Genomic DNA, 26,032 nt, shown 5'->3' with positions numbered 1-26,032 from the left:
CCTCTCCCCTTCCATTCACATCAAGATTCATTTTCGATTATCTTAATATACAGAAGATCAGCTTAGTATACATTAAGTAAGGATTTCAACAGTTTGCTCCCACACAGAAACATAAAGTGAAAAATAATAGATGATTTTTTTTAATGATGATGAAATCAGAGCAGACCTATTGTCATGTTTAATCCCAGTGAGAGTCAAGTTGGGAATTGATAGTTTCTTTTTTCTTTTTTTTTCCTTTTTTTTTTTTTTTACAGAAGATCAGTTTAGTGTACATTAAGTAAAGATTTCAACCGTTTGCACCCGCATAGAAACACAAAGAGAAATATACTGTTTGAGTACTCGTTATAGCATTAAGCCTCAATGTACAGCACATTAAGGACAGAGATCCTACATGAGGAGTAAGTGCACAGTGACTCCTGTTGTTGACTTTACAAATTGACACTCCTGTTTATGGCATCAGTAATCTCCCTATGCACCAGTCATGAGTTTCCAAGGCTATGGAAGCCCCTTGAGTTCTCCGACTCTTATCTTGCTTAGACACGGTCATAGTCAAAGTGGAGGTTCTCTCCTCCCTTCAGAGAAAGGCACCTCCCTCTTTGAAGACCTGTTCTTTCCACTGGGATCTCACTCACAGAGATCTTTTTGCCAGAGTGTCTTGGCTTTCCATGCCTAAAATACTCTCATGGGCTTTTCAGCCAGATCCGAATGCCTTTAGGGCTGATTCTGAGGCCAGAGTGCTATTTAGGACATCCGCTATTCTATGAGTCTGCTGAGTATCTCATTTCCCATGTTGGATCACTCTCCCCTTTATTTATTCTATCGGTTAGTGTTAGCAGGTACTAGACTTGTTTATGTGCTCCCTTTGACTCTTAGTCCTTTCATTATGATCAATTGTGAACTGAAATTGATCACTTGGACTAGTGAGATGGCATTGGCACATGCCACCTTGATGGGATTGAACTGGAATCCCCTGGTATGTTTCCAACTCTACCAATTGGGGCAAGTCAGCCCGAGCATGCCCCAAATTATACATCTCTTCCCTCTCTTATTCCTGCTCTTATGTTTAACAGGGATCACATTTCAGTTAATTTTCAACACTTAAGAATAACTGTGTGATAATTACAGAATTAAACCAGTCATATTAAGTAGAACAGACAAAAAAAAAAATACTAAGAGGGATAATGTATTAAGTTGTCCATTAACAGTCAGAGCTATGCTGATCAAGTCACCATTTCTCATAGTGTCCATTTCACTTCAGGAGGTTTCCTTTTTGGTGTTGAGTCAGTTGTCACCGATCAGGGAGAACATATGGTATTTGCCCCTTTGGGACTGGCTTACTTCACTCAGCATGATGTGTTCCAGATTCTTCCATTTTGTTGCAAATGACTGGATTTCGTTGTTTCTTACTGCGGTATAGTATTCTAAAGAGTACATATCCCATAATTTCTTTATCCAGTCTACCGTTGATGGGCATTTAGGTTGGTTCCAGGTCTTAGCTATTGTGAATTGTGCTGCAATAAACATTAGGGTGCAGACCGCTTTTTTGTTTGTCAATTTGAACTCCTTTGGGTAAATTCCAAGGAGTGGGATGGCTGGATTGAATGGTAGGGTTATATTCAGGTTTCTGAGGAATCTCCAGACTGATTTCCATAGTGGCTTGACCAGTTTGCATTCCCACCAACAGTGTGCTTTTGATTTGCATTTCCCTGATTGCTAGTGATCTTGAACATTTTTTCATGTGCCTGTTGGCCATTTGGATTTCCTCTTTTGAAAAATGTCTATTGAAGTCCTTGGCCCATCTCTTGAGTGGGTTGTTGGTTTTGTTTTTGTGGAGTTTCTTGATCTCTTTGTAGATTCTGGTTATTAACCCTTTATCTGTTGCATAGTTTGCAAATATTTTTCCCATTCTGTCGGTTGTCTCTTCACTCTCCTGACTGTTTCTTTTGCAGTACAGAAACTTCTCAATTTGATGCAATCCCAATAGTTAATTTTGGCTTTGACTGCCTGTGCCTCCCGGGTCTTTTCCAGAAATTCTTTGCCTGTGCCAATATCTTGAAGGGTTTCTCCAATGTTCTCTAATAACTTGATGGTGTCAGGTCGTAGATTTAGGTCTTTAATCCACGTTGAGTGGATTTTTGTGTAAGGTGTAAGGTAGGGGTCTTGCTTCATGATTCTGCACGTGGAAATCCAATTTTCCCAGCACCATTTATTGAATAGACTGTCCTTGCTCCAGGAATTGGTTTTAGATCCTTGATCAAATATAAGTTGGCTGTAGATGTTTGGGTTGATTTCTGGTGTTTCAATTCTGTTCCATTGGTCTATCCATCTGTTTCTGTACCAGTACCATGCTGTTTTGATTACAACTGCCCTGTAGTATGTCCTGAAATCTGGTATTGTGATTCCTCCGGCTTTGTTTTTGTTGTACAAGATTGCTTTAGCTATTCGAGGTCTCTTGTGCCTCCATATGAATTTCAGCATCATTTTTTCTAGATCTGAGAAGAATGTCTTTGGTATCTTGATTGGTATCACATTGAATCTATAAATTGCTTTTGGGAGAATGGACATTTTGATGATGTTGATTCTTCCAATCCATGAGCATGGAAGATTTTTCCATTTTTTTGGTATCCTCTTCTATTTCTTTCTTTAAGATTTTGTAATTCTCATCGTAGAGATCTTTAACGTCCTTGGTTAAGTTTATTCCAAGGTATTTGTCACTGAATATACTTTCAAATACTGTTCATTGTTAAAGAGCTCCCAGAGCTCTTTCTTGCCTCTCCATACTCATCTTTGACTCCAACACTTCCAAATTAGGAGACTTTACAAAGATAGGTCAGAATTTCTTCGTTTTGTGCAAAGGCTTCATTGCATTGTAGTGTTACATTTGTGACATATCACTAATGCTACTCCCAACTCTTGCTAGTCCCTTATCATTCAATTAGTTTGGAGGAAAAGAGCAGCTCTGAAAAGCAGCTTATCACTGCACATATGCTAGCAAGCTCTTCACCTATAGAATAATATTCAAATCTACAGAAGATTCTTCATTGCTCACCCATGCCCCCTTCATCTTCCACGTGGCACTATTCATATGTATAGACAGAAACAGACTAGACTCTTTTTCCTTAAGCCAGTGCAGTCATGCTCCAAAATTGAAATCATCACTTATTTTACTAGTTCTATCTTTTTATATTTTACTTAGTACTGAAACTTTGAATGAAAATTTAACTCAAAAAAGTAAACACAACAACAACAATTGAACATATAAACATACAATATAAATAAATATAGGAGAATATCTGTGAACCATTGCCTTTGTATTTTGACAAATATCAAGGGAAGTGGCATCCTAAGAAAAGCCATTATATCCAAGCCAACAAACCTCAGGGAAAGTTTCCCAGTGATTTTGGCTATGAATGTGAGCTTCTCAGATGTTAGTAAACATAAAGAACTATCCAAGTCAACCAAGAATATCATTACTGGCAGTCCTCAGGAATCTTGCAGAAAATCTTTAGTCACTGATGACTGTTTGACAGCCAGGGAAAATATTTTTCTAGTCTTAAAATCAAATGAAGAACATCTTTTTATAGTTCATTCTTATTTCTCTTCTCACTATTCCTTATTTCAAACAGTCTCATGAGTTTCTATGACATTTATACATAGACTAACTGTTAAATCTAAGTTAAACTTCTTAAAACATCTTACTGTTTCTAATGAGGTCATTTTCCCTGATCTGTGTTATGCTTTTTTTCCAAATTACTCTCAAGGATTAGGAGTATTAGGTCATGAGTTGCTTCATAGCAAAGAATAGATATTTTGGGGGAATAATTACCTGGGACCATAGAAGAGGCTTTCAAATGCTTGAAATATTTGCTATAAATTTCTCAAAAGACGTGTAGGAATCTCTCTCCCCAGCTTTTGTTTTATAACTATGAAAGGATGTTAATTTAAGCACTGTATGAGCTCTTAAAGTATAAGCGAGTAAATCAAGAAAATTGAGATAATTTCTCTTTGAGATAATGGTAAATCAAGATAACTTCAATTTTCTAGTTTATACTAATCATTTATAATAGCTCACAGTAGCAGTTAGCTGAGTGTTTCTAACTGTGATTAAGCTTTTGACAGTGCAATGAAATGAGTGGATTTGCATTTATGCAAATTTCAGCCTTTTCTATTAAAAGTATATGTGTATACAAAGTATTTCTTTGAACAAATCAATGAAATTAAGCTTCTGCTGATTTTAGTGTATGTCTCTATAAAACATAACAGAAGTGCTTAGCCTTTATTGCCAGTTAATCTAACACACTCATTGGATGACAAATGTGTTGTCTGCAACCCAGAACTTGTGACTTCAGAAACATTAGGTGCCAGAATCTGTTGTTATTAAAGTGTTAGGAATTGGGTTACTGCCTTAAAAATATGAAGAATTTTTCTCAGATAAAAAGCCCTGATGGTAGTTTCCCTAGTATTGTAGTAAAAGTTTTTTTCTTTAATTTTTTGTGTGTTTAAGACATGCAGGTTTTTTGGAACATTTTTTGAAAACAATATTTGGTATTCAGACATCACAGGATTCCCATTATTTCTATTGCCACGAATAGGGAAGGAGCTGATGTTTATTAGGTGAGCCAAATATTGCTTGAAACTCATGAACATTGGCCAGTTTGGGCAATGTGAAGGAAAAAAGTAATTGTGTTCCTCTTCTTTCCTTCAGTGTTGTGTCTTTTCAGTTTCTTTTATTCTTTTAAGTTCTCCCCAACCTCTAAATTCTGAAGAATGTCAAGACGCACTTGTTCCTCTTCTTTAGCTATCCTCACTCCCTCAGTGATTTTATCCAGGTTTGAGGTTTGAGCTTCCATCTCTTTGTTACTGCTCCCAAAGCCCTATCTCTAGTCTGGACCATGTCTCCAAACTCCAGATCTGTCTATCCACCTGTTATCTCAACATCTCCACTTGGCTGTACTGCAGCATGCCTAACTAAGCAACTACAAAACAGAGCTGCCGCTTATTTCCAAGAAGCTTCTCTCTATCTGTTCCCTCTGCTAGAACACTCTCCCCAGAAAGCTGAGTGGATGACTTCACCTCCTACAATCTTTGCTCAGGTACCTCTATCTCAAGCGGTCCTGCCTTGACTGCCTTCTTTAACTCTGCAACCAGCTGCTCTCTCTGACCCTAGATCCCCTAATCCTCTGCCTCATGTTCTGCCTTTTTTGCCCATAGCACTTTTACCCTACCATTTGTATTTAGTTTTACCTCCCCTCTGTGGTATAAATTCCTTGAGGGTACCATCTTTTTCTCTTTATTTCACGTTACATCTCAAGCACCCAGCAAACTGCCTGGTACATAGTAGTTGTTCGATAATTATATATTGAATGAATAGGCACCAATAAACACATTCCTAAATGTCCAGTACATGTAAATTCATGTATCAATTCATGTATAAATCTATAACATAATAACATGAAAAATCTATCTCACTGTCCCTCCACACTCACCATTTGTTTTTTTCCTTCCTATATGATTCTTTCCCTTAGCTATTTCTCCTCGTCTCATTTCCTTTGCCAAGTGCCCTGCATCTTCTTCCTGCTTTTGGCTTCTACTCCATAAAATCTGTTATGAAAATCAAAATACCACAGAAGAGAGGATCCATTTCTGACTCTCTGTTCCTAAATTTACAACCTCTGCACTTTTGTAGTCATTACTGGATAATACAGGAAACATCCTTTGGATGTCAACAAAGACTAGTAGAACTAGTCCACAATGCATTCAGACCTAACTGTGTTGTTGAATGAATGCATAAATCAGCTTCAAAGTGAGGGGGAACGGGGAAGTGTTGAGGACAGATTGTATCTGTATATTATAGTTTGCAATGTTATCACCCAGGAATGAAAGATCATGCACAAGATGGATATCCTGATAAGTTCCAAAATTATGGAAAACCAGAATTTTATAATCTAGAACATTATAATTTTATAAGGTTAAATTTTTCAACTAAATGAGAACGTGACTGGCACACATCTGCTAGTTAAATTACAGCAGAATTGATCAGTTTTGTTCCAGAAAAGAACATTATAGAGTGCATGCTGGGTCTAAGTCAGCTCTTACTGTAAATGAAACCTTAAAAAATTCGCATTTATTTATCTCCTTCTAGCATGTGGGTGAGTTTCTATGTTCATGGCTCGTAGCCTCCTTTTCCAACACTAGGAAGATCACAAGTTCAAATATCCTTCTAGATCCATGTTAAATTCAGGCATTTGGGGCTGAAGGTATTTCTGACTGTCCAAATCTTTCCTGCCTTTTTATAAAATTAGAGAACTGATTGCAGTAGAACTAGGAATCCTTCCCTCTTCAGCAGAAAAAAAAAAAAAAAAAGAGTGTGTTGTTGCTGTTGCTCATTTACTTGCCTTCATCAGATACATTTTTTGCAACTATACACCGCCATCTGTGATGTCCTTTTGTTCTCTTAACAATGTTTTTCAAAAAGCAGAAATTTCTAACTTTAAAAATTTTATTTAAGGTGTACAAATTTCATGTAATTCATATATACAGATTTAGGAACATAGTGATACTTTCCACCCTACCCTCCCACCCACCCACACTCCAACACTTCTTCCTCCTCCCTCTCCTATTCCCACTCTTAATTTTTATGAAGCCCTATTTTCAGTATACTTTATAATCATAAGATTAACGTTACACTAAGTAAAGAGTTCAACAGATAATATAAAAAAAAGAAAAAAAAACTGTTCCTCAACAGTGGAGACAAGGGCTATCAACAAGAATCTCAAAATGTCCATTTCACTCCAGTGTATTACATTTTAGGTACTCTGTTGAAACTTCTAATTTTAAGCATGCATGCCCAATTTATCAATGCTTTTTCCCTGGATCATTTGATATTTAATCCAAGTCATCATCTCCAAACCTAAGGTCTCTGTATTTTCTCTTAAATTATCTTCTAGGAGCTTTTATACATTTATATTTTATATTAGGAATGTGATCCATTCTGAGTTAATTTTTGTGACTGGTGTATGGTCATTTCATGATTTTTTTTTTTTTTTGGCATGTGGATGTCCAGGGGTTCCAGCATCATTTGTTGAAGATTATATTGCCTTTGCTCCTTTGTCAAAGATAAGTTGACTTTATCTGAGTAAGTATATATCTGGTCTCTCTATTATGTTTCTTTTTTTATATTTTTATTTTATTTTATTTTATTTAATGAACATAAATTTTCAAAGTACAGCTTATGGATTACAATGGCTTCCCCCCCCATAACTTCCCTCCCACCCACAACACTCCCCTCTCCCACTCCCTCTCCCCTTCCATTCACATCAAGATTAATTTTCAATTATCTTTATATACAGAAGATCAATTTAGCATATATTAAGTAAAGATTTCAACAGTTTGCACCCACACAGAAACACAAAGTATAAAATACTATTTGAGTACTAGTTATAGCATTAATTAAACACCTAAGAGTAATTGTGTATTAATTACAGAGTTCAACCAATAGTTTTAAGTAGAACATAAAAAATACTAAAAGGGTAAATTATTAAGTTCTTTTTTTTTCTCTTTTTTTGTTTGTTTGTTATATAGTTTTTTTTATTTAATAAATGTGAATTTACAAGGTCTCATCATGTCATTGTCTCTCATAGTGTCCATTTCACTTCAATGGGTATCATTTTAGATGCTCATTTAGTTGCCATCGATCAGGGAGAACATATGATATTTGTCCCTTTTTGACTGGCTTATTTCACTCAGCATGATGTTTTCCAGCTTCCTCCATTTTGTTGTAAATGCCCGGATTTTATTGTTTTTTACTGCTGTATAGTGTTCCATAGAGTACATATACCATAGTTTCTTTATCCAGTCATCCGTTGATGGACATTTAGTTTGATTCCATGTCTTAGCTATTGTGAATTGAGCTGCAACAAATATTGAGGTGCAAATGGCTCTTTTTTTCCTCCTCTTTAATTCCATTTGGATAAATTCCAAGGAGTGGGATGGCTGGGTCCTGTGGCAGTGCTATATTCAGGTTTCTGAGGACTCTCCAAACTGTCTTCCATAGTGGCTTTACCAGTTTGCATTCCCACCAACAGTGGATTAGTGTCCCTTTTTCCCCACATCCTCGCCAGCATCTGTTGTTGGTTGATTTCTGTATGTAAGCCAATCTAACAGGAGTGAGGTGAAACCTCATTGTGGTTTTGATCTGCGTTTCCCTGATGGGTAGGGATCCTGAGCATTTTTTTCATGTGTCTGTTGGCCATTTGGATTTCCTCTTTTGAAAAATGTCTGTTAAGGTCCTTGGCCCATTTTTTTATTGGGTTGTTTGTTTTGATTTTGTGGTGTTTTTTGATCATTTTATAGATTCTAGTTGTTAATCCTTTATCTGTTGTGTAGTTTGCGAATAACGTCTCCCATTCTGTTGGTTGCCTCTTCACTTTCCTGTTTCCTTTGCTGTAAAGAAACTCTTCAATTTGAGGTAATCCCATTTGTTTATTTTATCTTTGATTACTTGTATTATGTTTCATTGATATACTTATTCTTTAACCACCATCAAGTTCTTTCACCACCAAGTTCTCTTGATAATTGTAGCTTGAAGTTGGGTAGTGTTAGTCCTGCATCTCTGTTCTCCTTCATTGTGTGATGGCTTTTCTGAATCTTTTGCCTCTCCACCTGAACTTTAGAATCGATTTGTCGAGGTCCACAAAATCTTTTTGGAATTGTAATTGAGATTGTATTAACTTTATAGATTAAATCAGTAAAAATGACATCATGGCAACATTGAATCTTCCTGTTCACAAACTTGAAATAGTTCTCCATTTATTTTGTTCTCTTTTGATCTCTTTCATTAGTTTCCATCATACATATCTTATACAATTTTTATGTTTACACCTAAGTATTTCACATGGTGATATTAATAATATGGTATTGTTTTAAATTTCAAATTCTACTTGTTTATTGCTAGTATATGGGAAAGTGATTGACTTTTTAAAAATAAATAAATAAACATGTACCTTGCAGCCTTGTTATAATGGCTTATTTCAGAATTTTTTATACTTTCCAATTTTCCACATAGATGATAAAGTAGTCTAAAAAAGATTTTATATTTTCCTTTCTAATCTGTATACTTTTTATTTTCTTTGCTCACGGTATTAGCTAGGATTTTTATAACTATGTTTAAAAGCAGTTCTAAAAAGAAATATCCTTGCTTTGTTCCTGATCTTAGTTGAAAATCTTTGAGTTTATTATCATTATGCATGATGTTAGTGTATGCATGATTTTCTATAAGTGTTCTTTATAAAGTTAAGGAAGTGCTTCTATATTCCTAGTTTATTGAGAGTATTTTTAAATATTTTTATCTATTTGAGAGGGAGAGAGATAGATAAAGGTAGATAAATAGAAAGATATCTAGGTTGATGGGTAGATGGATGGAAGGATGGATGGATGGATGGATAGATAGATAGATAGATAGATAGATAGATAGATCACTTACACCCACTGGTTTACTACCAAAATGCTCACATCTCAATGGTAGAGACTGGGCTAGGCTGAAGCCAGGGCCCCATAACTCAATCCATATGTCCTGTGTGGTAGTAGGAAAACCCAATTAGTTGGGCTATCAATGCTGCCTCTAAGGCTGAACATTGGCAAGAAGCTGGATTCAGAAGCTAAAGCTAGGTATGGGATCCAAGCACTCCAATATGTGATGTGAGCATATTAACCACTAGACTAAACACCTAACCCTTACTTCCATGGTTTCTATTTTATCGTGGATGGTGTTGGATTTTGTCAAATACTTTTCTGTATCTGTTGATATGATCACATAGTTTTCTTCTTTAATTTGCTGAACAAATCTTACTCACCTGAGATAAATCCCATGTGTCTATGGTACATAATTTCTTTTTATATATTGTTGGATTTGCTAATGTTTTGTTAAGGATGTTTACATCTATATTCATGAGAGATACTAGTCTGTAGTTTTCTTTTGAAATATGTGCCTGCTTTTTTTTTTTTTTTTTTGATATTAGGGTAGTTGTGACCTCAGAGAATAAGTTAGGAAGTATTTGCTCTTCTATCTTTGAAAGAGCTTGAAAAAACTTGCTATAATTTCTTCTTTAAATATTTGATAGAATTTACCAATGAATTCATCCAGTGTTTTATGTTTTATATGGTTATTATGGTTATCAAGTATTGATTCAATTTCTTTAATAAATATAAAGGCTACTCAGATGGTGTATTTTTTAATTTTAATTAGCTTTTAGCAGATTCAATGTGTTTTGTAGATACAAGTCTCTTTTTTTAAGATTTATTTATTTATTTGAAAGGGAAAGTTAGAGAGAGGCAAAGGCAGAGAGAAAGAGAGAGGTCTTCCATCCACTGGTTCACTCCCCAAGTGGCTATAATGGCTGGAGCTGTGCCAATCTGAAGTCAGGAGTTTCCTCAGGTGTCCCATGTGGGTGCATGGGCCCAAGGACTTGGGCAATCTTCTACTGCTCTTCCAGGCCATAGCAGAGAGCTGGATCTGAAGTGGAGAAGCTGGGACCCGAATGGGTGCCTATATGCTTGCCGGCACCACAGGTGGCAGCTTTACTCACCATGCCACTGTGCTGGCCCCTGTAGATACAATTCTAAGAACACAATAATATTCCAATCCTCCCTCCCTTCCCCTACTCCCCTTCTCTCCCTTCTCCCTCATCCCTTCTTTCTTTTTTGTAGTTTTTGAGATAACATATTTTAAATTTACATTAAAATAAAAAGGCTTAATATTTCGCCAAATAAGAAGTTCATCAAGTAGAAAGCAAAAAGACCTAGTTTAGTGGGAATATAGACAATGATTATAATCAATAATTGAACATAAAATAAGTATTTCACCCATATATAGTAAATTTTAAAGTAATCACAGATCATTAAAACTATAGTAGTATAATATTCTTAACCAATGGTTTGACAAACACATAAATACAAGTTTTACAAAACTGTATTTGCAACAATACTGATACACACAAGCAATTTTTTTCTTTTTTTCTTTGATTTTATTTGTTTTCCAAGTTTTAGCTCCCACATATAAAGGAGAACATGTGGTATTTGTCTTTCTGGCTTCATCTTATTTCATTCAACATGATGTCCTCCAGTTACATCCATTTTGATGCACATGGTAGAATTTCATTCTTTCTTATAGCTGGATAATATTCCATTGTGTTTATATACCACACAGCCAGCAACTGACATGGCTAGCTAGATATGAATAATTGCAGTCTAACTGACACTATACCATGCCCTCCACCCTGCTCCCATCCCACCTTCCATTCCCTCTCCCATCTCCTTCTTCATTATGGATCATTTTTAGTATGACTTTATATACAGAGGACCAACTCTATACTATATCTATATCTATCTATAATCATAGATTTCAACAATTTGTCCCACACCCACATACAACATGTAGAGTTCAGTTTGGGGAGAGAATTTGCAGTCGATTCTCATATTGCAATTCAGTAGGGACAGAGGTCCTACCTGGGGACCAAGTGCACAGTGACTACTGTTGTTCCTTTAACAATTAATACTCTTATTTATGATGTCAGTTATCATCTGAGGTTCTTGTCGTGGGCTGCCGAGGCTATGGAAGCCTTTTGTGACCGTAGACTCTATCGGCATTTGGACACTTCCATAAGCGAAGTGGATGTTCTCCTCTCCCTTCAGAGGAGTGTCTCCTTCTTTGATGACCCTTCCTTTCCTCTGAGGTCTCACAGAGATCCTCTGTGTAGGATTTTTTTTTTTTTTTTTTTTGCAGAGTCTTTCCATGCTGATATGCTCTTGCGGCCTTTCAGCCCAACCAGGAAGCCTTATGAGTTGATTCTGAGGTTAGAGTGTTATTTACTGCGAAAGTCATACTGGGAATCTGCTGTGCAGACTGCTTCCCATTTTGATCCTTCCTTCCTTTTTTAATTCTATTATTTTTACTGGGTGTTTGATGTTATTTATTTCGTCCCTTTTAAACTTAGACCAGCCTATAACATTTAAGTTGGTTGTAAATGCATGGATTGTTTTCTGGCATTTATATTCTGTTCCATTGGTCTATCCATCTGTTTTTGTACCAGTACCAGGCTGTTTTGATTATAACTGCCCTGTAGTATGTCTTGAAGTCTGGAATTATGATGCCTCCAGTTTTTTTTTTTTTATTATTGTATAGGATTGCTTTAGCTATTCGCGGTCTCCTGTTCCTCCATATGAATTTCAGCATCATTTTTTCTAGGTCTGTGAAGAATGTCTTTGATCGGTATGGCGTTGAATCTGTAAATTGCTTTTGGGAGAATGAACATTTTAATGATAATAATTCTTCCAATCCATGAACATGGCAGGTTTTCCCATTTTTTTGTGTCTTCTTCTATTTATTTCTTTAATATTTTGTAATTTTCGTCATATAGATCTTTGACATCCTTGGTTAAATTTTCTTTCTTCCATAGCATATCTAATTTATCAAGCTACATGAAAAAGCTGAATATTAAAATTTCTGATGATCTTGCTGTTTAGAAAGAAATGTACAGAACATTCATACTATCTATACAAGAGAAGCCTGGAATTTAGTATTTCAGAAGGTCTAGCCAAGTCATCTAATATTTCCTTTAATAATATCTTTATATACAGTAATATCTTCATACACATTATAACAAAAATAATTATTTTGCTTTAGAAAGAGTCCTCCTTCTGTTTTTTAAATATTTGTTTCCTTTTACATTTTATAAATTTAAACATTGCATTATAGCCCCTGATAAAAAAAAACATAAATTATTAATATTGCTTTATTATTAAAAGATCTTAATATACAAAAAACTCAAAGCAGTAACAAAATTGATGGTAACCTTTTAAAATACATTTCAATTATCACTAAATATATTTTTAGTTATACAAAAGAACTAATTAGTTTCTTTCATACCTTTTTAAAGGAAATCTAAGACTGGCCTCTGCACACTGAGTTTTTGGTTGTACTTTTGTAAATGTCATTGTATTGCTAAATAAAAGAAAGCACTTGGCATAATTTATCTATTCAAATATGCAGAGGAAACATTTCTCTCACAAATGAATATGTTGCCATTTTTATAGTGGGAATGATTTAGAAGCATGTTAGTTTTTAAAACAGAAGAATATTGAAAAATACTCATTGGAGAAACTACATCTTTTCCTAAGTACATTTAGTGTTAGTATAAAATGGAATGAACACCTTTGAAGATAACAAGGCCATTTCTCACAAGTGAAGTCAGTTTTTGTTTATGTGGATGGAACAAGGGCTGGGCTTGTATTCCAGGATTTCACCAAAAGCTTTTCTGCCATGCAGGGCTGCTTCTTCAGCTGCAAACCAAGGGCCAGTTGGTACCCATGAGAGAAAATGCAAAAAAGAAGGGCAAAGATGAATGAAAGGCCTATGCAATTAATCAATTTGCATGAAAGTTAGAGGTGAATTTTCACATTTGTGAAAAGCTTTCATGTAGATACCATTAGTGACTCATGAATGACAGACACTCTTTTCTTTTTTGAAAAGATTTATTTATGAAAGGGCTGGCCCAGTGGTGTAGCAGGTAAAGCTGCCACCTGTAGTGCTGACATCCCCATATGGGTGTCAATTCAAGTCCTGAGTGCTCCACTTCCAATCCAGCTCTCTGCTATGGCCTGGGAAAGCAGCAGAAGATGGCCCAAGTCCTTGGGCCCCTGCACCCATGTGGGAAACCCGGAAGAAGCTCCTGGCTTCTGGCTTCGGATCAGCACAGCTCCGGGTGTTGCGGCCATCTGGGGAGTGAACCAATGGATGGAGACTTTTTCTCTCTCTCTGCCTCTGCCTCTGCCTCTCTGTAACTTTGCCTTTCAAATAAATAAATAAATCTTAAAAAAAAAAAAACAGTAAAAAAATTATTTATTTATTTATTTGAGAGATAGACTTACAGACAGAGAGAGGGAAAGCCAGAAAGGTCTTCCATCCACTGGTTCACTCCCCAAATGGCTGCAACGACTGGAGTTGGGCCAATCCAAAGCTAGGAGCCAAGTGCTTCCTCCAGGTCTTCCACGTGGTTATAGGGGCCCAAACACTAAGGCCATCTTCCACTGCTTTCCCAGGCCATAGCAGAGAGCTGGATCAGAAGAGGCGCAGTCAGGATATGAACTAGCCCCCAGATGGGTGCCAGCACAGTAGGCAGAGGCTTAGCCCACTATTCCACAGTGTCGGTCCCAGACACTTTTTTTCTAATGACATGGAAGTAGATGAGAACACAAAGAAGCAGAATGCATGTTACAAGATTCTTTTTTCAAAGCTGGCTGGCAAAGAGAAACAAGTCTCTTAGTCTTGACAAACCTACTCCTGAAAGACCTGCCCAGAGTCCTCTAATTTGCATTCACTCTTTTCCATATCAAAGTATCAAGAGAGTGGTAAGACATCCTAGCAAATTTTTCTTTGCCACATCACTGAGTAGTGCATGCCTGTTTCCTTCTGCAGGTTCAATGACGGAAATTAATTAAATCCCATTATCTGAATCCAGCAATTTATGTTAGTAGCCTTCTGTCTTGCTGACAGTCATGTCTCAGTAGAGGAACATGAACAAGAAGAAGTGAGAATGTTCTCCCAAACTGGTCTGCGTAAGACTGAGAACATCAGTGTTCATCATGACTAGATGCAAACAAAGCTAGCTAAGGGAGTTCCACTTTATTAAAAAAGTTGTATCTCAGTCTAAAAACTCAAGATATTTCTAGATCAACAACATATGCTGTGTATGTGTGTATGAAGATATATATGTAAAGAGATTTTATATCATCTATTCATTCTGGTAAAAACATATAAAATATTGAAACTGTAGAATTTATTCAACCTGATTGTTTTTGAGTAATTATTCTGTCATGAGTGGTAAGTAGTCTGACAGTCCCATCCTTATTTCCTGTTCCTTGTGAAGTAAAATGAACCTTCAGCAATTGAGGTTCATCATTGACTATCACAATTTCCTCTTTTGCTGAGAGGCTAATTTCCTCTTAAGATAGAAATTAAAGAGATAAAGGAAACTCTTTATAGAGAAATTTGGAAATGTGAATCATTTGAGTGTCAAAACAAAGAAATCAGGAGAACATAATTATATATAATATATATTAAGTGCTTATTATGTTCCAAAAGCTCTTCTATATATTGAGAACAGAACAGTAAAAAGAAAAAGAAAAGAAAATTCATCCCCAAATCTCATATAGCTTATAAAAAGTTTACACAGCTTATGCTGTAGTATAGAGACACAAACAATGAAAACACATACATATTAAATTATTTAGAGTATAAAAGGAATATTGGGCCGGTGTTGCGGCTCACTAGGCTAATCCTCCGCCTAGTGGCGCCAGCACACGGGGTTCTAGCCCCGGTCAGGGCGCCAAATTCTGTCCCGGTTGCCCCTCTTCCAGGCCAGCTCTTTGCTGTGGCCAGGGAGTGCAGTGGAGGATGGCCCAAGTGCTTGGGCCCTGCACCCCATGGGAGACCAGGAGAAGCACCTGGCTCCTGCCATCGGATCAGCACAGTGCACCCACCACAATGCACCGGCCATGGCGGCCATTGTAGGGTGAACCAACAGCAAAGGAAGACCTTTCTCTCTGTCTCTCTCTCTCACTGTCCACTCTGCCTGTCAAAAAAAAAAAAAAAAAAAAAAAAAAAAAAAAAGGAACATTGGCTAGGAAGAAAACCAAAGCACAGAAAGGGGACAGAGAGCACTAATGGGGTCCATTTTACACAAAGGTGTTTGTGATTTCTATTGCAACACAACAAATTACCAGAAATTTAGTAGCTCAAAAAGCCTCAATCAAGAAGTTCACAGGGCTAATCACATCTGAGACTCGGGGTCTACTTCCAAGCTCATATGTTGGTTGGCAGAATTTACTTCCTTGCAACTGCAGAAATTGGTGCAGGTTGCTTCTTCACAGCCAGAAGAACTGAGATTTTGTGCTAGTTAGTCTCAGTTTACAGAAGATCCAGGCACTCTGAAAGGGGCCACTGATTAGGACAGGTACATCAGAATAATCCCCATTTGGATGAAGTCAAAGTCAAGTGGATTTGGGACCCTAATGATAGATGAAAATCCCTTTCACCTTGTCATAGAAGGTAGCATCATGAGAATGATATGCCATATTTTTGCCATATTCTGTTGGTGAGAAACAAGTAATGGTTTTGCCCGCATTGCAGAGGAAGGGACTACACAGGCCTTGCTTGACTCATTGTGGGAAATAGGGTTTGTCACTTGATAATATGCCTGCTGCAAGAGGTCACAGAAGACACCAGCAAAATAGGAACAGGGAGAGTAAAATGGATATTTTAAGGATTTCAAGGATAGTTTAAGGGCAGAATGTTACTGATACATGGAAAGCCAGTGCGGAGATCTGGAAGTGAGACTATGCTCAAGTTTAACATCAAGCAAGGAGTCTAGTGTGACTGGAGCATTGATGGGTAAAGAGAGTGCTGAAATAGCCCAGATCTTACATAGCCATGAGGATGGCCATTGTGAAGATACTCAACACCTCACATTTTTATTTTTGTGAAATCTCACTCTTCAAGCCAATCAGGAGGATCAATGGAAAGAAATGAACTGAATTTGCATTCTATCAAGTGTTGTAAAAATACACAAGTTGTGGTTACATATTATTCTCCTCTTAGAGAATTTGAACTCAATTTTAGTGGAGATGCATGTTGCATTTCTACAAAGAACAAGGTCACTTGTTAAATTTGGGTGCTCAACTTTCTCATTTCAGTTACAATAAAATTTCAATAAAGTCACATTAGTAATATGTAAGTCAGTATAATCACTTTGTTCAGGGAGATGAAGCACTAAGATCTCCCTTTTATCAAAAATGTAAAGAAAGATAAATAACTGGAGTAAACAGTAAGAGGCAAAAATAAACCAGGTGCTGGAATGGGTGGCAGAAGCGTGTCATTCTCTGTCAAGTGCGCTGCTTCAACTCTCCCTTTCCCCCATGATTGGAAATGATTGCTTAAAGAAAAATGAGATAAAGTGATGACTTTAGGATGTGTTGGCATTTGTAAATCTATCTGCAATTTCTTGCCCATTTTAACATTTTTATTAAAAAGTGCTAAATTCTGCTTTAGGGCATTCAGAATATCAGCTATCCCTTGCCAGATAGAGTTCGTGTCCCAGACCCAGCCCACCTGTTTTCTCCATGGAGTGAAGAGTATCACAGGCACTATGGTACCTGAGGTTGTATGGGAGCTAAGTGCTCAAAGCAAAGTCGCAGCATTTTCTTCTATAGGGTATAAAAAAGATACCAAGCCCCCATTTCCCATCAATTTGAACCCTGGAAGATCTTCTTAAGATCCTGTAATTTGGCAGTGGTATATGCTTAGGTTTTCTAAAGCACATTTCATCTTTAGAATCCTTACATGCAGTGCTGGGGGTGGGGACAGAGTGCTTACCCAGAGACAGCCCTTTTCTTAAATCTTGTTCACATGCTGAAACTATTCAAATAATCTCCTCCAATAATTCTGCCATAGTAGCTTTTATAGAACAAAGAGTTTTCATTGACGTGACATTAGTTGCTTAAAAAATTAATCTATTAATGATCTCAAATTGTATGAAAATAAATAATACATCTCATGAATAGGCTTCATGGAAAAGTAAATCTATGGGTTGTCCTCTTTTTCAAATGCTGAATCAAGTGCTATGGTGAGCTCTCCCTTTTCTTTGAGGAAATGGTAATTTAAATGGAAGTTCTCAAGGCCTGCACTGGGGTGTAGAAGTTTAAGCCACCATCTACAATGCCAGCATCCCATATGGGTGCCAGTTGGAATCCTGGCTGCTCCACTTCCAATCCAGCTCCCTGCTAATGCACCTGGGAAAGCAGCAGAGGATTGCCCAAGTGTTTTGGCCCTTGTACTCACATTGGAGACCAGAAAGAAGCTCCTGGTTCCTGGCTTCAGACCAGCCCAGCTCTGGCAGTTGCAGCTATTTGGGGAGTGAATCGGCAGATGAAAGATTCTCTCTCTCTCTCCCTCTCTCTCTCTCTCTCTGTAACTGACTCAAATAAATAATCTTTAAAAAATTAATTAATTAAAGTTCTCTGTGCAAAAAATGACTGATGAGTGGAATTAGAATTTCTTATTACATTTTTCCTTCCATATATTCCCCAGGCTCAAGGTACATCAGGCCACCATATTAAAATCATTATCTTTCAGAATATGCATACAATGGAAAGAGCAAAGAAGCTCGTAGCTTTACCTGCTTGTGATAAAGTGGAGGTAGCTTACTGGTCTATGTCTTAGGTATTTTTTTCTTTCCTGTGTTCTCCTTTTAGCTCTTCCAATCCCTTTTCATGTTCTCCAGTCTAGTGTCTCACCTGGAAATGCCAACTTTCCCCACCATAAAGGCAGTTGTGAACCCTTAGACCCTCTTTTGTATAATGTAAACTTTTTTGGCACCTGTTAGGGTTAGATGCAGACAAAGGCTACTCAAATGCTGAATGCCTGAATTACAGTTCATTTGCCCACTATTAATTGTCATGGCTGATTTCTACCCTATTTTAATTCAGAGGTAAACACCCAGGAGCCAGAAAAGCTTTCATCTTCACAGTGCTATATAGAAAACATTTTTGTCTTTGCAGGTCATGTGGTATCTGTGCTGTTTTCCAATAAAACTTTGTCAAAACAGATGGAAGGAAAGTATGTGTTTACTCTGTTAAGATGCCCCTATCCTACCTCAGAGTCCCTGAGTCAGATTCCCAGTTCCTGCTCCTGAATTCAGCTTCCTGCAATGCAGACCCTGGGAGGAAGTGGTGATAGCTCACATAATTGGTTCCTACCACTCACATGGGAGACCTAGACTGCATTCCCAATTCCTGGCTTTGGCCCTGACCTGCCCTGGCTATTATAGGTACTTGGGGTGATGAACCAGAAGACGGGAGTTCTCTCTCCTCTCCTTTCTTCCCCTCTCTTCTTCTTTCTCCCCTTTCCCCTCTTACTCCCCTTTACCATCTTCCCTCTGTGCTCTATCTCTCAAATAAATAAATAAATAAAATTTTCAGATTGGGCAGTGGTTTGTGAATACCCCAAGTAAGGCATAATTTTTTCTCAGTAACACAGATTCATCTCATATTCTGGTATGTTGTTTCTCCTATAGACATAACTTGGCTTTGTCCTTTGAGCATACATACATCCTCCCTAAACCAGGAAAGTGCTCTTTCTAGTTCATTTTCACACATAGAAAACAAATCATCATCAGGTTCTTATAATGTGTTTGTCAATATAGTGGCCTTTGAGAAAAATAGAATATAGTATAACTACCTATCTTTTGTCTTAAATTAGCTTATAAATTAATTGGTGAGACACATAAATAAAGTAAAACTATAATTAAAGAAGTATCGTGTGGCAATATTGTTTTAAATGCCCATTTAGGCCGGTGCTGTGGCTCACTAGGCTAATCCTCCGCCTTACGGCACCGGCACACTGGGTTCTAGTCCCGGTTGCCCCTCTTCCAGGCCAGCTCTCTGCTGTGGTCCAGGAGTGCAGTGGAGGATGGCCCAAGTGCTTGGGCCCTGCACCCCATGGGAGACCAGGATAAGCACCTGGCTCCTGCCTTCAGATCAGCGCGGTGCGCCGGCCGCGGCGCGCCGGCCGTGGCAGCCATTGGAGGGTGAACCAATGGCAAAGGAAGACCTTTCTCTCTCTCTCTCTCTCACTGTCCACTCTGCCTGTCAAAAAAAATAAATAAATAAAAATAATTGCCCATTTAGTCCCTCATAAAATAAATGTAATGAGTTCAAAGGAAGGTCATGAAAACTTCCACTGAATGTTGATGGAGAAAGGATTCTACCTGGGACATAAAGGATGAATAGAATTAGATAAATTATTCTACAATAAAGTTGGGGAACCAATAAGATCACAACCTGAACCAAAGTTCAGAGAAAAAGAATGCATGTATACATGATGTCAACACTAAGAACTGACAGAAGGAGAGGATTTGAATGTGTATGACCTCAGACCTCAGCACTGGCCACAATTCACAATTCCTTCTGCCAAGGAATGTCTAGTCAACTTAAATAGGAGACTGATGAATTCTTGCATTCTAAATCCCCAGTAGAGGGATTTTCTTCAGAGTCCAATTGGATTAGGGGCTCACATTATTGTTTCAGGGTTTTCTTTTAGTGTTTTAAGAGAGAAGAATCAACAGCAAGTGTGTGTGTGTGTGTGTGTGTGTGTGTATGAATGACATACAGAGCATGTGCACTTCCAAATGCCTGCAATACAGCAATGGGTCACCACAAATGCACACGGTGCCAGGGTTGGGCTGGCCTAACATCTGGAACTGAGAACTCAGTGCAGCAGGAAGCCAATTACTTGAGCTATCACCACAGCCCCTTAGGATCTGCCTTATCAGGAAGCCAGAGTCAAGAGCTGATCTGATACCGCTTGTGGGTAATGTAACTGACATTTCCATGGCCAGAGTGAACGTCCATCTCAGGATTCTCTGTTATTCTCCATTTCTCCACCTTGCTCTCCTCCTTTTACTTCCATTTGCAAATTGGGCTGTCTGCACATGGTAGAGAAAATAATCACTAATATTGCCATATTCATATCCACTTAGCTTAGAAATGAGATAGCAAAAGAGAACTTTCCCACAGCACCAGGATATCAGTTCAGAGAAGAATGACTGATAGAGATCATGTCCCCAGAATGAATATGGAAGCCTGAAGAATGAAGCTAATATTGCTGCCTCAGCCTTCATGGACCCAAACTTCGGGGTCTTTGAGGTACACAGGCACTGAGGAGAGGCATTCCCTAAAGGTAACTGAGATAGTAAACAAGTTTTTTTTTTAAAAAAAGATTCTACTGTACCAGTAATTCTCATTCCTTTTCCTGGGTTCCTTAGATCAATATATTTGAGAGATATACTATATATCTCCATGCCATATGTAATCTATGAACTGTGGACAGGGTATCAAATGAACAGATAAATGGTAGGACATCATTTTCTTTCTTCATTGGCAGTGTTACTTGAACACTGTGGGAAAACTGGTACTTTGACTTCTCACTTCAAAACATCTTGTATGTAAATGATCTGAACCATTTCTGCTTACGTTCTTCTCACATCCAAATAATCTGATTTTCTGTCTCTTTACTTCTGCCATATTCTCACAGTCCTCACATTGTACCTGTTGTTTACCTATACTCAAAGCAGTCTGGAGAATGCCAATGGACTGTGGAATTTTATTCTCCAACATCTGCTCCCTACCCCAATGTTTTTCTCCTGATTGACAGAACAGAATGTTCTAACTTCATTGAGGAATACTGAAGCATGTGACTATACCTATGTGTGAGAATCAGTCAGGGACAACCATGGGAGGTAGTGATGAAGAATCATTAAAATCAGGATTTCAGAGTGAGTCTACTAAAGAATTGTAATAAAATAATGTGAGCAAACTTGATAAAGAATTATGAAACATAGGGCATGGGAATAAACTTAATATAACTAGTGATACAGAATGAATATTTACAGACTTTTGGTACAAGTAGGATAATTTCTAAAAACTGTAGCTTTATTTTCATATGGATTGAACAAAAAAAAAGTCCACTATAGCCATGTAACCTCTTACTGGCTATCTGCATGCAATCAGGGTATTTATTTTGCTCACTAACAAAATCATCTAATTTTGTATTGATGAGTTGGCCTGTTCCTTTGAATCTTGATTTTCTTTCTTCTCTTTATTTCTCTCCAATGCCTTTACAAATTCACTTTAAATACATAAAGGAAGGACACACTAGAAGAGTAAATTGACACAGTCTAAAGCAAGCGATGGACCCAGGGTCCCACACAGTTCATTTAAACTCTTTGTATTGCTGAAATCATCTAAAGGTTAAAACAAATACCCTTGTTCAGAAACACGTACATAAAGTGTTTCTAAAATTAACCCAGACTGTGAAAGAAGCCAAATTGCTAATTGTAGGGTACTAAATACCAAAAAGACCTATGCATTTTTTTTTAGTTTTTGTTAAAACCAAATATATGAGTTTGTACTCATGAAGTAACTTGTTCCCACCATCATTATAAGTAATTAGATGGACATAAGTATAGAGTAGATACACTGAAGGGCGCATTGTTATCTTGCTTGTATTTTTTGATGCCCTTTTTTCATACCCTGCTTCTTTTGAAATGTACATATGAAATTAAAACAAACACTTTAAGAAATTACACGGTACCAAATGAAAAGTTAAAGTGTCCCACTCTGCCCCACAAACCCCAATTTCTTTCCCTGGAGAAAAAATAACAAATTCTGCTTTTCATCTCCCAGTGGTTATCACCACAATTCTAAATGATATGTTTAACCTTGGAAAATGTCCATATGTTGGTGACTCCAAATTTTTTAACTCTATGACTTCTTTAAAGATTTATGTTTTTGAAATGCAAAGTAACAGAGAAAGAGATCTTCCATCCACTGATTCACTCCCCAGATAGCTGCAACAGCGGGGGCTGGGTCAGGTCAAAGCCAGGAGTCAGGAACTCCACATGAATCTCCCACATGGGTGGCAGTGACCTAAGTACCTGGGCCAATTTCTATTGATCTCCCAGGCACATTAGTAGGGAGCTGGATCAAAAGCAACATACCCAGGACTTGAACCAGAACTTCAATATAGAATGCCAGTATTTCAAGCAGCATCTTAAACTGCTGTGCCACAATGCTTGTCCCAACCCATGGTTTCTTGACAACACTCCAGTTTCAAAAAGCTATCTGCCAGTTTGCATAAGGGAGAATCAACAAGTTCATGAAAAACAGAAATCAAAAATAGTACCAAAATAAAGAACTTCAAAGCTATGCATAGTTTTTCATAATATGCATTTTCCATGAACTTTCTGAAGATCCCTTATATGCAGAAATCTCAAAAATTTTTCCAACCAAATAAACTTAGCTTTTAATGCTGTTTTCATGAACTTTTTGAAGTTTCTCATTTGTCTAATGAGAATTACAAGCTACCACCTTTAAAATTGATTCTATCCACTTCCTGCCCCAAACTTAGTCTACCACAAGACTTCCCAATTTCTGTAAATACTACCATGAGCTACATGGATGCCCAAATCACAAACCCAGGAGTTGGGGGAGAGAATTGGGTGCCACTGTTAAAATGCCACTTGAGACACCCGCATCTCTGTTGGAATGCTAGGATTGCATCCCAGCTCCTGTGCTTCCAGCCCACCTTCCTGCTAATGTTCACTCTGGGAGGCAGTAGATGATGACTCGCACACTTGGGTCAATCTCTGCCATGCATGTGGGAGACCTGGATGAAGTTGCTGGCTCTTGGCTTTGGCCTGGCCCAGCCCTAGCTCATTCCTGGCTATTGTAGGCATTTGAGGACTGTACCACTGAATTGAAGACCTGTCTGTATATTTGTTCTCTCTTTCTTTCTTTCTCTCTCTCTCTCTCTCTCTCTCTCTCCCTCTCCCTCACCCTCACCCTTACCCTTACCCTCACCCTCTCCCTCCCTCCCTCCCTGTGTGTGTGTGTGTCTTTCAAATAAGGTAAAAGCAAATAAATTTTTAAAAATTCTAGGGGTCATTTTGATTCTTCCTTTTCCCTCTCCCTCTTGAGTCAATGAACAAGTCACAAGAATGTTTTCTGACCAAAACACATCTAATTCTCCATCATTGTATGTATCTCAGCTCCACTTAATCCAAGACACCACTGTTTCCTCTCTGAACAACCAGAGCGGTCATTAATTGGTCTGCTTGCTTCAGTCTTTCTCCCTCCAATCCATTTCCAATATTCTAGTCAGGTATGTCAGATCCTATTACTTCTCTGTTTAAGATTTTTTTTTTTTTTTTGACAGGCAGAGTGGACAGTGAGAGAGAGAGACAGAGAGAAAGGTCTTCCTTTGCCATTGGTTCACCCTCCAATGGCTGCCGCGGCCGGCGCGCTGCAGCCAGCGCACCACGCTGATCCGAAGGCAGGAGCCAGGTGCTTCTCCTGGTCTCCCATGGGGTACAGGGCCCAAGCACTTGGGCCATCCTCCACTGCACTCCTGGGCCACAGCAGAGAGCTGGCCTGGAAGAGGGACAACCGGGACAGAATCCGGCACCCCGACCAGGACTAGAACCCGGTGTGCCGGCACCGCAGGCAGAGGATTTAGCCTATTGAACCACGGCGCCAGCCCAAGACTCTTCCAATACACTTAGAATAAATGCCTAATTGTGACCTACAGAACCCCGCAGGGTGTGATTGTGGCTGCCTTTCTAACTGCATCTTACACCACCCTCTTACTTGCACCCTGTGTATCAGATGCACTAGAACTCTGCTCCCGGCCTGGAGTACACCAAGATTTGTTTCAATGCTACTCTTTTACATGACTTCCTTCTCATCCATGGACTCTTAGTTTCTTAGAAGAGCAACTTGTGGCTAACCCATTCCAACCTCCATTCTCTTTGCTTTCTCAAATAGATACTTTGTATCCTAGCCTCCTTATGGCTAGGGGAGTCCATGTCTTTAAGTTCTGGGTAATGAATCATGAACTGAAGTTTGCTTATGGTCTCCTCACAGCTAATTCTTCCTGGAATACTGACAGAAATCTAAATGTGCAGCAGTTCCTACAGACAAGGGCAGAATAGGGAGAACAGGGTTTCCTCGATGCTATCATTGCTATACCATATTGACCATAAACTTCTTAGTTCATGAGATAAATAAATTTTTCTGTTGTTTTAAGCACTGTTTATTAAGTCTTCTGGTAATCACAAATAAACAGTCCTAAGTGATACTAAAGGTATTTTATATCATGTCACACTCTTGATTTACTTTATAACATTCATATAAATGAGGAATCATTTTGATTATTAATTTTGTTGGATTATAAATTATCCCAGTGACCAAATCATTATTGGAGTAAATGTTAAATTAAAAATTCAATAATTGGTGTTTGATTTAGAGAGAGAGAAAGCAAATATTTTCCATGTGCTTGTTCACTCTCCAAATGGTTGCAAAAATGGCTGGGCTGGTCCAGGCTAAAATAAGGAGCCAGGAGCTTCTTCCAGGCTCATAGAAAATATTTGCTCTCTCTCTCTCTGTCTCTTCTCTGTCTGTATCTCTGTCTTTCAAATAAATAAATAAATCTTTTTAAAAAATATAGCTACATCATACGTTTTCAAAGATACAAGTACAATAGAATCTCTCAGCTAAATGTTTGAATCTCTGTATCTAATAAAATATAGTGCAATCCAAATATAAAATTTTGAAGTTGCTGGTAACCACATTCAAAAGTAAAAAAAAATAGGTAACACTGTGAGCATATATATATATATATATTGAAGATTTATTTATTTGAAAGTCAGAGTTACACAGAGAGAGGAGAGGCAGAGAGAAAGAGAGGTCTTCCATCTGCTGGTTCACTCCCCAATTAGCCACAACAGTCGGAGCTGCGCTGATCCGAAACCAGGAACCAGGAGCTTCTTCCAGGTCTCCCATGCGGATGCAGGGGCCCAAGGACTTGGGCCATCTTCTATTGCTTTCCCAGGCCATAGCAGAGAGCTAGATCAGAAGTGGAAGAGCTGGGTCTCGAACTGGCACCCATATGGGATGCCAGCACTGCAGGCCAGGACGTTAACCCTCTGTGCCACAGCACTGGCCCCTGAGCATATATTTTATTTAATTCATTACATCCAAAATTATTTTTTATAATCAGTATAGAAAACATTATTGAAATATTTTACATTATTCCCTTAATACACTGCTGAATTTAATTTGCTAATGTTTTATCATTTTTGCACTTTTTGGTTTCATTTCCTTTCATTTTTCGTTTCATTTTTTTCTGGCGTCCATTCCTGATTTTGGTACCAAGATTATGCTAAGCTTCAAATCATTAGTTTTTATATTTAGTGTTCTTATTCACTGCTAATCTGAGACACTGGACTATCTCTTCAACCCATTATTTATTTTAAGAACAAATATAATCAGTATATGTGTATATAGGTGTGTGTATATTCCCATATGTGTGTATACATTCAAGGATACTTCAAACATTCATGGAAATGTTCATTATGAAAAAACT

The 26,032-nt window shown here is 37.9% G+C and overlaps 1 protein-coding gene across 2 annotated transcripts in view; it reads left to right on the top strand.

Moving 5' to 3' along the window:
- The window catches only part of LOC100339238 (uncharacterized), a 212,952-nt gene that overhangs the window by 176,794 nt on the left and 10,126 nt on the right, over nt 1-26,032 (top strand). The window contains exons 4-5 of one of the 2 annotated variants that reach the window (XR_016220164.1): nt 7,064-7,135; nt 14,471-14,756. The gene's annotated coding sequence lies outside the window, so the exon portion shown is untranslated. Of the gene's footprint in view, nt 1-7,063; nt 7,136-14,470; nt 14,757-26,032 lie in introns of those variants that run through there. The other variant, XR_016220165.1, reaches the window with a different exon arrangement.

The sequence above is a fragment of the Oryctolagus cuniculus genome, chromosome 14 (genome assembly GCF_051225735.1).
Source record: "Oryctolagus cuniculus isolate XC-2025 breed Fujian yellow rabbit chromosome 14, ASM5122573v1, whole genome shotgun sequence".
Lineage (NCBI taxonomy): Eukaryota > Metazoa > Chordata > Mammalia > Lagomorpha > Leporidae > Oryctolagus > Oryctolagus cuniculus.
The sequence above is the reverse complement of the archived record's forward strand: the minus strand, read 5'-3'. Positions and strand labels throughout refer to the sequence as shown.